We start from the raw sequence: 13,604 nt of genomic DNA on the forward strand, positions 1-13,604 counted from the left end.
ATCTGGAAAGGGCATGTTTAACCCTAAATCCTTAAAAGTAGCTAATCTAGGAGACAAGGTCACCTTTGAAATGCTGGGGAAAGGGGTAGATCACCTCTTCTCCACCTTAGCTATTAGTTACCTGAAACACCTTTGAAAAGCCAAATATGTCCCTGCATTGCCTCCACAGATTCTGATTCAGTTGGTCTAGTTAGAACCCTGAAATTGGCCGTTGTTATCAGCTTTTAGAGCAAAGTGAGTGTAACATGAAGCCAGGCCATTTCCAAGTCCCCAGAATGATAGCAGGCCATCGTGGATTGTATCACACCTAGAGCTTTATCACCTTGATCTGGCCGTCTGATGTTAGTAGTTGGCATGTCCACCCTGTAACTCAGAAGACTAAGCTAGGAAAATGATGCCCAACAGTTTTCATCCTTGATGAGTGTGGCTCATTTCCAACCCCTGGGTCTTTAACATAACACACAGCACTGTGCCCCAACCCTCGACTCCAAGAATGGCTACATTTACTTTCTGCCTGGCACTGTTGTAAGTGCTTTACATATCTCAACATCCCTAATAGGTTGGTATCATCTCCACTGAACAGATGAGCTATTGCGATCTGAGGGAGTTAAGTGGCTAGTTAAGGTCATAAACCCGTTTCTGGGTGGGTCCGGACTCTTTCCCACCACCTGCTGTCACTTACAGGCTGTGACTTTATGCCCAGCCCCCCTCAAGGAGCTGCCTCCTGCTTTCTATTGCATAATCAATATCAACACCTGGTGTAGGGGCGCTCTGCAGGGTGGGGAAGGCCTGGCCTGGGGTGAGGGATCCTGCATTTCAGCATCAGGCCCTGAGTAGGCCTCTGCCCTAATGGTAGGGTAACCCACCCTCCTTCACAGCTCAGAGGTCTCAGGGTGTGTGAGGGAAAGACTAGAAAGCCTAGGAGGCTTCTACCTCTCACCCCTCCTCACTCCCAGTCCTGGACCACAGGATTTCACTCACGGCTCCTTCCACCCCCATACTTCCCCTGAAAATCTCACTGTCCTGTGACTTCTCCATGTGCCATTTCCTGTGCGTCAGACCCCCACGATCAGCTGCCCACTGCCTATGGCCACCCCAATACCTGACTAGAACTACACTTATCACTGCTTACCCTTCTCCTACTCTCCCCTTCTCAGAAAATGACACCACATCCAGGAAACTCTGAACCACCACTAGCCCAGCGCTCCCTCTTCCCCATTCACTCAGTCACCAAGTCCCCTCAGTTTCACCACTCAAGATAGTTGTTAGACCATGGCGCCTCTCCATCCCCATTTCCCTAGGATGGGCCTTGGTGTCTGAGGCCAACCCTGCCTCATTTCCTCCTAACGCCCACCCAGGCCTTGTGCTTTGTGTACCACCACACCCAGCCAAATGTACTTATTGCTTCTTTGGCTCCCAGCACTCAACTGAGCGCCCCAGTTCTTCCTCACCTGCTGGGACACTCCAGATGACTCCAGATGGTGAGGTAGGCGTTTATGTACCAGCCTTGCTCCAGGTTCAGGGCGCTGCCATACCTTCAGCGCCCCCCCGCCGCAAGCCCAACCCAGAGGCTGTTTATGGTTTCCCTAAGGTTCCTGGGTCCTCGACATCAGTCCGGTCTGCAAGCCCCGCCCTGATTGGCTGCCTCCCGCACCGGTAGCGGCGCCCAGACCTGAGGTGCCTCGGTTCCTCCCGTTATCCCTGAAGGGATGGGGCCTTGCGACACCGCCCACTCTCGGATGGGTCCGAGGTGAGACCCGCCCTTGTGCCCTCGTGGGCCTTCGGGACAGCGGAGGAGCAGTGTCGGGCCGTGGCCAGGGCCGGCAGGCTGGAGCTGGCCGAGGCTCTGGCGCTGGGGCCAGGCTGGAGGCCTGCCTGCTATGCGCTCGCCTGCACGCGCCTGACCCTGGGATTCTCTTTGGCCGCCTCCGCCTGCGCTACGCCATACTGGTGAGGAGGGGGTGCGCCCGGCCTCTCTCCACTATGGCCCTGCCCCTCCCTGTGGCGCTACTCTTGGGTGTCCCTGCCAGTCCCAGCTTCCTCCTCTCGCAGATGCAGATGCGCTTCGATGGGCGCCTGGGCTTCCCTGGCGGATTCGTGGACTCGCAGGACAGCAGCCTGGAGGACGTGCTGAACCGTGGTCTGCTGAAACAGCTGGGCGAGGCGGCGGCCGCCTTCTGTGTGGAGCGCCCTGACTGCCGCAGCTCCCACGCTGGATCAGGGCCACGCGTTGTGGCCCACTTCTATGCCAAGTCTCTGACTTCTATGCCAAGTCGGCTGTGGAGTCCAGCGCAACAGGCGCCAAGGACCACGGGCTGGAGGTGGGACCAGTCTGGGACCCTGCTCCGTATCCTATTCCTTTCCCTTCCCTTCCCTTCCTTCCTTTGCCTCAGAAACTCTTTTTGGATTGAGGTCCCCGTCTGTCAGAACTTGCCCTCCTCCCCATTTTCTTGGTGGAGTTGAGATCTTGGTCTTCTCTTATTGAATGGTACTGCCAACCTAGGTTCCCGGGAAGATTTCCACCCACCTCGCCCTTTACTGGGCTCTGGAGAGATTTTTCTAGAATACACTTATCCACATCTCTCAGCTGCTCTCTGTTGATAATGTGTAAATGGCCAGGCATCTACCCTAGTCCCTTATTGTTGGGCCTCTGTTTTTCTTAGGAAGAAGATATGGCCCTAATACTTAAGGCCAGGGCGGGAGACAGATTGTATACGGAGGTGGTTCTCAAATTTTGTCAAGTATGAGAATCATCTGTGAGGCTTATAAAAACAAAATGACTAGATTCTACTCCCAGAATGCTGGTAGTGGGTGAGAAAGCACCAGCTTCCACCACTCCCAAGTCCGGGGGGCAGGGGTTCAGAAATCTGAGAATTTGTTTTTTTCAAAAGTTCCCAAGTGATGCTAATAACGCTGGTCTAGGTTTCCCATTTTGAGAACCATTGTTGCAGGGTTAAGCATGAATTTTGGCGTTAGGAGCCAATAGAGTTTTGGGGGACAGATGTCATAAGGATTAACATCGATGGAGCTGGATAGCATGTCTTGGGTCATTTGCAGAGCGTTCGGTCCACTGGGCCTCCTTTAAATAGGAGCCTTGGACTTGTTTCTGCTGGAGTATTAAGGGTTGAGGCATCTGCTCTAGAAAGATCTGCTAAAGAGAGGATGGAGGTAGTGACATGAGCTACCTGGAGTCCCAGTGTCTCCTGTCTCCTTACTTTTACAGGTGCTGGGCCTGGTGCGAGTGCCCCTGTATACCCTGCGTGATGGTATGGGAGGCCTGCCCATCTTTCTAGAGAATTGCTTTATTGGTGCTGCCCGGGAGCAGTTACTGGATACCCTCCATGACTTGGGAGTGGTGGAAGCTGGTCTTTCTCAGGCCTTCAGATCCCAGTTTGTCTGAGGCATCCCTCTGTGGACTCAGGGAACCTGAGATGAGGACTTTGGTACAAGGAAGGGAATGTTTTCTCTTCTGGACCTAAAGATGATACCAAATTAAAAGAAGACATGTATATCATATGTTTTGAGCAGAGGACCCTCCAATTCATGGGATCAGGGACAAAAATCCACAGCTCATCCCAGGGGCCCTGGCAGGTTCTCAGAGCCTACCTCTTCCTTGTGCATTTGCATACAGCCTGGTAACCCCCAGACATGCATATGTACAATGTGACCACACACAGCCTGACATCTTTCACCTGTGAGGCTCAATTTAAGCAGGAATTGGCATTTTTTACCATAGCCTGCCTCTTGCTTTGCAGAGAGCTTCTACAGCAAGGGTGAGTCCTTCCCACAGTCCTCCATGGCTGCTCTTTAGGGTCTAGCCCAGCCCATGTTTTTTGGGAAGGATAGAGAAGCAGAGGACCCTCTTTGCTTTCCTGAAAGTAGCCATGCCCTTGCTGGAGGGTTCACCAAAGCAATTGGTGGGAGAGGGTCTTAACCAACCTCCAACACTTTGCTTCTCCTGAAACTGAGAAGGGGTAAGGAAGTAGCTAGGTCCCCTTGGACGGAGCATGGACGTGAGACCTGTGAGTACTGGTGTCTCTCCTTCAGAGCTTTCATCTTTGGTTCGCTGTAGACTCGGGGACTATCAGAAGAGAACTGACTCATACCTGTCCAGCCACTTGAGGCCCTTCACTTCTTTCAACAGCTATTTAATATGTACCTACTAAATACCACGTACTATAAAAGGTATAGAAAGCCATCCTTGCTCTCCAAGACTCCAGGGCAGGGATGGGCAAACATTTTCTCAAAAGCCAGATAGCAAATATTTTAAGCTTTGTAAACTACATAGTTTTTAAAAAAATATTTTCTAACATTGACTAATAAAAATTGCCTACATTTATTGTGTACAAAATGATGCTTTGAAATATGTATACATTGTGACGTGGCTAAATTGAGCTAATTAGCATATGCATTACCTCACATATTTATCATTTTTCATGGTAAGAACATAAAACTTACTCATAGCAATTTTCACAAATATAATGCAGCTATTAACTATAGTCACCATTCATGCAACAGATCTTTTGAACTTATTTCTCCTAACTGAAATTTTGTATTCTTTGATCAATATCTTCTCAATTACTGTTCCCTACCCCCAGCGCCTGGGAACCATTATTTTACTCTCTGTTTCTATGTGTTTAACTTTTTTAGATGCCATATATAAGTGAGATCATATGGTATTTGCACCTGGCTTATTTTATTTAACATGTCATCTAGGTTAATCCATATTGTCACAAATGACAGGATTTCCTTCTATTTTAAGGCCAAATAGTATTCCATTATGTATATATACCACATTTTCTTTATTCATTTCTCTGTTGATGGACACTTACATTGATTCCACATCTCGGCTATTGTGAATAATGTTGCAGTGAACATGGGAGTGCAGATAACTCTCCAGATCCTAACTTCAATTCCTTTGGATAAATACGCTATAGTGGGATTGCTGGACCATATAGTAGTTCTTTATTTTTAAATACCTCCATGCTGTTTTCCATGATGATCATACTAATGTACATTTCCACCAATATTGTGTAAGTGTTCCCTTTTCTTCATATTTTCTCTAATACTTATCTTTCATCTTTTTAAATCATAGCCATCCTAACAGGTATGGGGTGATATCCCATAGTGGTTTTGATTTTCGTTTCCCTAATAATTAGTGATGTTGAGCATTTTTTATATACCTATTGGTCTTTCTTTGAGAAATGTCTATTCAGGTCATCTGCCTCATTTTTAATTGGGTTATTTGTTTCCTTGCTATTGAGTTGTTCATGTTCCTTATATATTTTGGCTATTAACCTCTCATCAGTTGTGCGATTTGAAGTTATTTTCTCCCATTCTATAGATTGTCCCTTTACTGTGTTGACTGTTCCCTGTGCTGTGCAGAAGGTTTTAGTTTGATGTAATACCATTTGTCTATTCTGGTTGTTGTTGCCTGTGCTTTTGAAGTCTTATCCAAAAAAAATCATTGTCCAGACCAATGTCATGAAGCTTTTACCCCATTTTCTGTAGTTTTATAGTTTCAGGTCTTGCATTTAAGTTTTTAATCTATTTTGAGTTTATTTTTTATATGGTATGAGATAAGGTTCTAATTTTATTCTTCTGCGCAGAAATATGCAGTTGTCCCAACACCATTTATTGAAGAGATTATCTTTTCCCCATTGTGTATTCTTACCCTCTGTGGAAAATCAATTGACCATAAATGTGTGGATTTATTTCCAGGATCTCTATTCTGTTCCACTGGTCTATGTGTCTGTTTTTAATGACAGTACCATGCTGTTTTGGTTACTATAGCTTTGTGGTACATTGTGAAGTCAAGCAATATGATACCTCTAGCTTTGTTGTTTTGGTTAAGATTTTTTGGCTATTCAAAGTTTTTTGTAGTTTCATATGAATCTTTGAATTTTCTATTTCTTTGAAAAAAGTCAGTGGAATTTTGATAGGGATTGCATTGAATCTGCAGATTGCTTTGAGTAATATGGACATTTTAACAACATAAATTCTTCCAGTTCATTAATAAGGGATGTGTTTTCATTTATTTGTTGGGCCATTTATTTGTGTCTTCTTCAATTCCTTTTCTTTTTTTTTTTTTGAGACAGAGTCTCACTCTGTCACCCAGGCTGGAGTGCAGTGGCACCATCGCAGCTTACTGCAACCTCCTCCTCCCAGGTTCAAGAAAGTCTCCTGCCTCAGCTTCCTGAGTAGCTGGAACTACAGGCACGCACCATCATGCCCAACTAATTTCTGTATTTTTACTAGAGATGGGGTTTCGCCATGTTAGCTGGTCTCCAACTTCTGACCTCAGGTGATCCACCCACCGTGGCCTCCCAGAGTGCTGGGATTATAAGCATGAGCCACCCCACCTGACTTTCAATTACTTTCATCAATGTCTTATAGTTTTCAGTGTAGAGGTCTTTCATCTGTGTGACTAAATTTATTTATAAGCATTTTAATCTTTTGGTAGCTATTGTAAATGGGATTGTTTTCTCAATTTCTCCTTTAGATAGTTTGTTTTGTATTGTACAAAAATGCTACTGATTTTTGTATGTTGACTTTGTTTCCTGCAACTTTACTGAATTTGTTTTTTGTTCTAACTTTTTTTTGCTACAGTCTTTAGGGTTTTCTATATATATAAGATCATGTCTGCAAACAGGGAAAACGTAACTTCTTATCCAATTCGAATGCCTTTTCTTTCTTTTGAGTAATTGCTCTGGGTAGGACTTCCAGTACTGTGTTGCATCCTTCTCTTATTTGTGATCTTGGAGGAAAAGCTTTCAACTTTTTACCATCGAGTATGATGTCAGCTGTGTGTGGGTCATATATGGCCTTTATTACGCTGAGGTACATTTCTTCTATGCCTAATGTGTTGAGAGTTTTTAACATGAAAGGATGTTAAATTTTATCAAATGTACCTAGTGCGATGATTACATGTTTTTTGTCCATTCTGTTAATGTGATGAATCACATTGATTTGCACTTGTTGACAAGGTCTATCCTTGCATCCCAGGAATAAATCCCATTTGATCAGGGTGACTGATCCTTTTCATGTGCTGTTGAATTCAGTTTGCTAGCATTTTTTTTTTTTTTTTTTTGAGATTTTTGCGTCTGTGTGCATCAGGCATATTGACCTATAGTTTCCTTTTCCTGTAGTGTCTTTGGCTTTAACATCAGGGTAATGCTGGCCTCATAAAATGAATTTGGAAGTACTTACTCTTCTTCAGTTTTTTGAAGAATTTGAAAAGAATTGTTCTTTAAATTTTTGGTAGAATTCAGCAATGAAACCATCAGGTCCTGGGCTTTTCTTTGATGGGAAAGTGTTTCTTATTAATTCATCTACTTGTTATTGGCCTGATTAGGTTTTCTTTTTCTTCCTGGTTCATTGTTGGTAGAATTGTGTGTGTCTAGGAATTTACCTGTTTCTTCTAGGTTATTCAATTTGTTGGCATATACTTGTTTACAGTAGCCTCTGGTGGTCCTTTGCATTTCTGTAGTATCCGTTGTGATGTTTCCTCTTTGATTTCTTATTTTATTTGAATCATCTCTCTTTTTTCTTAGTCTTGATAAAGGTTTATCAATTTTGTTTATCTTCAAAAAGCCAACTTCTTAGTCTCATTGACTTATTGTTTCTCTAGTCTCTATTTTATTCATTTGTACTCTGATCTTTATTATTTTCTTTTTCTAACTTCAGGCTTAGTTTGTTCTTTTTCTAGTTCCTTGAGGTGTACTCTGAGGTTATTTTTTTATGTGATTTTTTCTTTTCAATGTTGGTGTTTAATCCTATAAACTTCCCTCTTAGACGTGACTTTGCTGCATCACATAGGTTTTGGTATGTTGTGTGTCCATTTTTACTTATCTTAAGATAATTTTTAATTTCCCTTTTAATATCTTCTTTGACCTATTGATTGTTCAGGAGCATGTTGTTTCATTTCCATGTATTTTTGAATTTTCTGAAATTCCTCCTGTTACTGATGTCTAGTTTTATGCCGTTGTGGTTGGAAAATATACTTGATGTGATTTTAATCTCACTAAATTTGTTAAGTCTGATGTTTTATTTACTTTTTTTCTGTATGATTTGTCCATTGCTGAAAGTGGGGTATTAAAGTCTTCTACTGTTATTGCATTACAGTCTGTCTCTCAAGATTTATTAATATTTGCTTTATAAATTTAGGTGCTCTGATGTTTGGTGCATACATATTTATAATTGTTATATCTTTTTGATGAAATGACCTCTTTCTGATTATATAAAGATCTTCTTTTGTCTCTTTTTACAGTTTTTAACTTGTCTGTTTGAAGTAATTATATCTGCATATAGATATATAGATTTCCTTTAATCTCTTTTAGTTTCCATTTGCATGGAATATTTATTTTCATCCCTACACTTTCAGTCTATGTGTGTCCTGAAAGGTGAAGGCAGTCTCTTCTGGCATGTTGTTGGGTTATTTTTTAAAATTCATTCAGCCACTCCATATATTTTTTATTTATTTATTTATTTATTTATTTATTTATTTATTTATTTTGAGACAGAGCCTTGCTCTGTCACCCAAGCTGGAGTGCAGTGGCGCTATCTCAGCTCAAAGTAATTATTGATAGGTAAGAACTTACAGCTGCCATTTTGTTAATCATTTTCTCATTCTCTATAGGTCTTTTGTTCCTTTCTTTCTGTCTTGCTGTCTTTTGTGATTAGGTGATTTTAAAATTTGTATTCTCTGATATTTTGCTTTTTATCTTTTATGTATCTACTGTATGTTTCTGCTTTGTGGTTACCATAAGGCATACATAAAACATAATTGTAATAGGCTATTTTAGGCTGACTACAACTAAATATTAATTGTATACAGAAACTCTACACTTTTACTCCATCCTTAATGTTATAATTTACATCTTTTTATATTGTGTATCCCTTAACAAATTTTTGTCACTACTATCTTAATAGATTTGTCTTTTAACTATTATATTAAAGATATAAGTGATTTATACAGCACCTGAATTTGTGCACTTACTTTTTCCAGTGAGTTTAAGGCTTTCATATGCTTAGTGTTACTAATTAGCATACTTTTCTTTCAACTTAAAGAACTCCCTTTAGCATGTCTTGTAAGACATGTCTGATAATAATGAAGTCCCTCAGCTTTTCTTTGGGAAAGTTTCTATCTCTCTTTCATTCTTGAAGGCAGTTTTTCCAGATACAGCATTATTGTTCCAGCATTTATTTCCTTCAACACTGAATATATCATCCCACTCTCTCACGGCCTGTAAGGTTTATGCTAAGAAATCTGCTGATAACCTTATTGGAGCTCCCTTATATGTTATTTCTTTTCTTTTCTCTTGCTGCTTTTAGGATCCTCTCCTTGCTTTGATTTTTGGTAGCTGCATTATAACGTATCTTGGTATGGTTTTGTTTAGATTGAATCTTGTTGGAGATCTTTCACCTTCCTGACCCCAGATCTGGAAAATTTTATGCTATTATTTCTTTAAATATACTTTCTAGCCCGTTTTCTTCCTTTTCTTCTTCTTGGGCTCTTATAACTCAGTATTTCCTCTTTTGATGCTGCTCCATAAATCCCACGGGGCTTCTTTATTCCTTTTCATTCCTTTTTATTTTTCTTTTCTTACTATATATTTTCAAATAAACTCTTTGAGTTTATAGATTATTTTTTCTGCTTGATCAGTTCTGCTGTTGATATTCTATTACATTTTTTGTTTCATTCCTGGTATTTTCCAGCTCCAGAATTTCTGAATTTTTAAAAATATAATTCTAATCTCTTGGTTATTATTTTCCTCATTTATTGAATTATCTATCTGTAGTGTTTTGATGTTTGCTGAGCTTCCTTAAAATAATTATTTTGATTTGTCAAGAAGATGATGAGTCTCCTTTTCTTTTAGTTTGGATACTGGTTCTTTATTTAGTTCTTTGCAGGGAGGGAGTTGGGGGTGGATCATGTTTCCCTGATTGCTCTGAATCCTTGTGGCTGAATGTTGATATCCACACATTTGAAAAAACAGGGACTTATTCCAGTCTTTTCAAGCTTGTGTCATCTGGGGCAGCCTTTTACCAACTAGCCTGTCCAGAAATTCTGGGCAGGCCATCTGGCATGGTCTGCAGGGAGGTTTGCTGCTGGACTCCTCAGATAGGCTTATCTGGTGTCTGGGTCAGAAAGTGGGGTCCTGGAGGCTAGGTCCATGAAGGCAGGCCTGGAGCCTACTTCTGCAATGACTAGCCTGAAGCTTGGGTCCACAGGGGCTGACTTGGAACTAATATAGACCTTGACCCTGAGTCTGCACAGGCCAGCCAGGCACTGGCAGGGAATGGGTGCCTGGATCCACTGGGATGGGCCTGTACTCTGAGTATACAGGGACTGGCCTGACACTGGGGTGGGCCTGGAACCTGAGTCCTTGGTGGGGCTATCTAGGGTCTTGTGTCCACAAGGCCTGGTCTGGAGTCTAGGCCTATAGATGTGGTCCTGGAACCTTGGCCCACAGGGCCCAGCCTGACACCAGGGTCTGCTGGGCTGGGGTCTAGACTCTGGGTTTGCTGGAGCAGGCCTGAACTGTGGGTCAAAACTGGAGCCATGAGCACTGACCTGGAGCCTGGGCCCAGTCTGATGCTGGGTCAGGCATGGAGCTTGAAACTGCAAGGGCTGGTCTAAAGCTTAGGATCCTGGGTGCTAATGTGGAGCCTGGAGCCATGGGGGCTGGCCTGGAGCCTGTAGCTGTGGGGGCTGGTCTGAAAGCTGCGTATGCAGTTACTGACATGAAAACTGGGTCCACAGGGGCTGGCCTGTGTCCTAGGTCTGCTGGAGTGTGGGGACACGTGGTTTATCCTAGAAAGTGAGCATACAGAAAATGGCCTGGCACTGGGCAGGCCTGGAGCCTGAGTCCACAAGGGAAACCCTAAAGCCTGAAGCTATGGGGACTAGCTCCCCAGTGCTTAGAGTGGTCTGGAGCCTGGAGCAGACAGGACCAACATGGCCCTGCGATGGGCCTGGAACCTTTGTCTATGGGGGCTGCCCTGGCACTGGGGTTAGTCTGGGGCTTGGGGCCATGAGATCTGGTTTAGTACTGGAGCAGACCTGGAGGCTTAATCTGCAGGTACCAGCCTAAAGTGTGAGGCTGTGGGGCCTGGGCAGTGTTGGGTTTTACTTGGATGGGTCAGGTATTTGTCCAAGGCAAAGTCCACTCCTCACTTCCTGCACATTTCCCCAAGTGGGAGGTATCTCTCAATATACTGTGTGCTTGAAGCTGGGGAAGAGGTGATGTGAGTAATGTAAAACTGTCCTTCCTACTGTCTTCACTATATCTTTTATTATTTCTATGTTACACACAGGTACTATAATCTATTACCTGCTTTCCTTAGTTCATGTAGTTATTTTTCTGAATGAATGGATACTTGTTCAAATTGATGGATCTCCAGGGAGACAAGTCTGGAAAGTACTATTCCATCATTTTGCTCAGGGATCACCACCACATGCTGTTTCTGACAGTTCTACAACTCTATGATGTCAAAAGCACATGAACAATAGATAAACAAGTGGTGTGGCTGTATTCCAATAAAACTTTAAAAGTAGTTGGCCAGCCTCTGGGCCATAGTTTGCCAACCCTTGGTCTATAGGGAAGGGTAAAATTAATCATTTTAATTGTGATGGCTACTTATTTGTTATTTAAGTGTTAAAGAAGGAAATAAACAAGGACCTCATACAGAACCACTTTGGTATTTTTACTTTTAGATAAGTAAGGGGCTCACCCTGGAGAACATTTAAACTGAAGGATAAGAAATAAGTAGCCAGGTAGGAGGGTGGGAAAAGTATTCTAGAAAAAGACACATGAAGTGCCTGAGGTGAGCAGAATCTTGACAAAACATCACAAAACTTAGTGCTTCCATGAAAAACCATTTTATTATATTTCAAGATTTAGTGAATCAAAATTTAGATGTGGTCCAGGTGGGTAATTCTGTTCCATGTGACTGTGATGCAGATGCCTTGAGAATGCCAGATGGTATTGAGCTGGCCTATAGGGTCTGTATGGAGTATCAAAGAGACCTTCAATGACAGGTCTGGCACCTTGGTAGGGATGACTGAAAGACGGGGTTCCATGGAACCAGAGTTCCCAAATGGGGTCTGGCCTACATGGTAGTATCAGTAGGCGAAATTCCTGCATGTTGACTCAGCCTCCCAGAGAACCATTCCAGGACACCATGATAGAAAGTGCAAGGCCTCTATCTCCCCTTGGAAATTGCACAGTGTAACTTTTGCCAAACTATGTTGGTCAAGGAAGTCATTTAAAGCCAGCCAAAGGCCAGGCGCGGTGGCTCATGCCTGTCATCCCAGAACTTTGGGAGGATGACGCAGGCAGATCACCTGAGGTCAGGAGTTTGAGACCAGCTTGGCCAACATGGTGAAATCTGGTCTCTACTAAAACACAAAAATCAGCTGAGCATGGTGGAGCACACCTGTAGTCCCAGCTTCTTGGGAGGCTGAGGCAGGAAAATTGCTTAAACCTGGGAGGCAGAGGTTGCAATAAGCTGAGATCATGCCACTGCACTCCAGCCTGGGTGACCGAGTGTGAGACTCTGTCTCTAAATAAATAAATAAAGCCAAGATTCAGGGGTAGGGAAATTAGATTCCATTTCTTGATGGGGTGATGAGGAATAGGGCAGAGGACTAGCAAATAACTTGTAGTCAACTTTAACCTACTAAAGTATGGTCTATAAATGGAAAAGGCCGTGTGGGCGCACCAGAGTAAGAGGAGATTAAGGTGGAGATGTAGGTGGGAGTCTGATAAGATAGGACCTCACAGGCCATGTGAGGGGCTTGGAGTATGCTTTGGGGAAGTCACTCCTGATGTTGTGTGGAACATGGACTGGAAGGGGCTAGTAGAGGGAGGAGGAGACGGAGGGAGCTTCCACATAGCTACATGACAGATGGTGGTGATCTGGAGCAGGGAGGGGCAGTGGAGATGGGCAGAAAGGATGTGATTGCGTGAGATATTGGTGGTGGCATTGACAAGACCTACTGATGGACTGGTTGTGGGAGGAGGGGAGTAGGGAAGAAAGAGGATTCAAAGATGACTTTCATGTTTGTGTCTTAACGCACTGATATTGAGGATGTAGGGAAAGGCTGGTGGGTGGGGGAACAAGCTTTTGAAAGACACAGGATCAAGGAAGACATTCTGGGCAGGTTAAGACAAATTTGTAATTTGTCTGCATAAAGGTGATAGAAAAACTTAGACTGGGTGAGGTAATCCATAAAGAGAGAAAAAGAGCGCTCAGGACAAGGCCCTGAGGAAGCCCAACCCCAAGAGTTTGGGTGAAGGGACAGGGCATGTAAAAGGAGACTAGGAGGAGAGAAAGCTGCTTTTAGAAAGTAGACTATGCAGAGTGCTTGTGAGGGTTTAGGTAAAACGGAGGCAGAACTGTACACTGAATTCAGTAACATGAGGTGTTTGATGACTGTGATGGCAACAATTTCAAAAAGTGTGGCATAGAGGACAGGCTCAATTGGTTGAGTGAAATGGGGGAGCAGAAGGTATGAGAAGCTGGCCCTAAAGGGGCTTAGAATGATCACTAGAGAGGGCTGTTGGGTTAAGGAGTGTTTAAGGTGGGACATAGAGCAT

The 13,604-nt window shown here is 43.3% G+C and overlaps 1 pseudogene across 1 annotated transcript; it reads left to right on the forward strand.

Moving 5' to 3' along the window:
• Positions 1-1,468: 1,468 nt before the first annotated feature.
• On the forward strand, positions 1,469-4,116 carry LOC105538185 (annotated as a pseudogene). Its single transcript, XR_001005852.1, has 4 exons — positions 1,469-1,656; positions 1,708-1,950; positions 2,053-2,321; positions 3,224-4,116. The product of XR_001005852.1 is annotated as a U8 snoRNA-decapping enzyme-like (transcript).
• Positions 4,117-13,604: the final 9,488 nt, after the last annotated feature.

This window comes from Mandrillus leucophaeus, unplaced genomic scaffold, assembly GCF_000951045.1.
Source record: "Mandrillus leucophaeus isolate KB7577 unplaced genomic scaffold, Mleu.le_1.0 Scaffold186, whole genome shotgun sequence".
NCBI classification, from domain to species: domain Eukaryota; kingdom Metazoa; phylum Chordata; class Mammalia; order Primates; family Cercopithecidae; genus Mandrillus; species Mandrillus leucophaeus.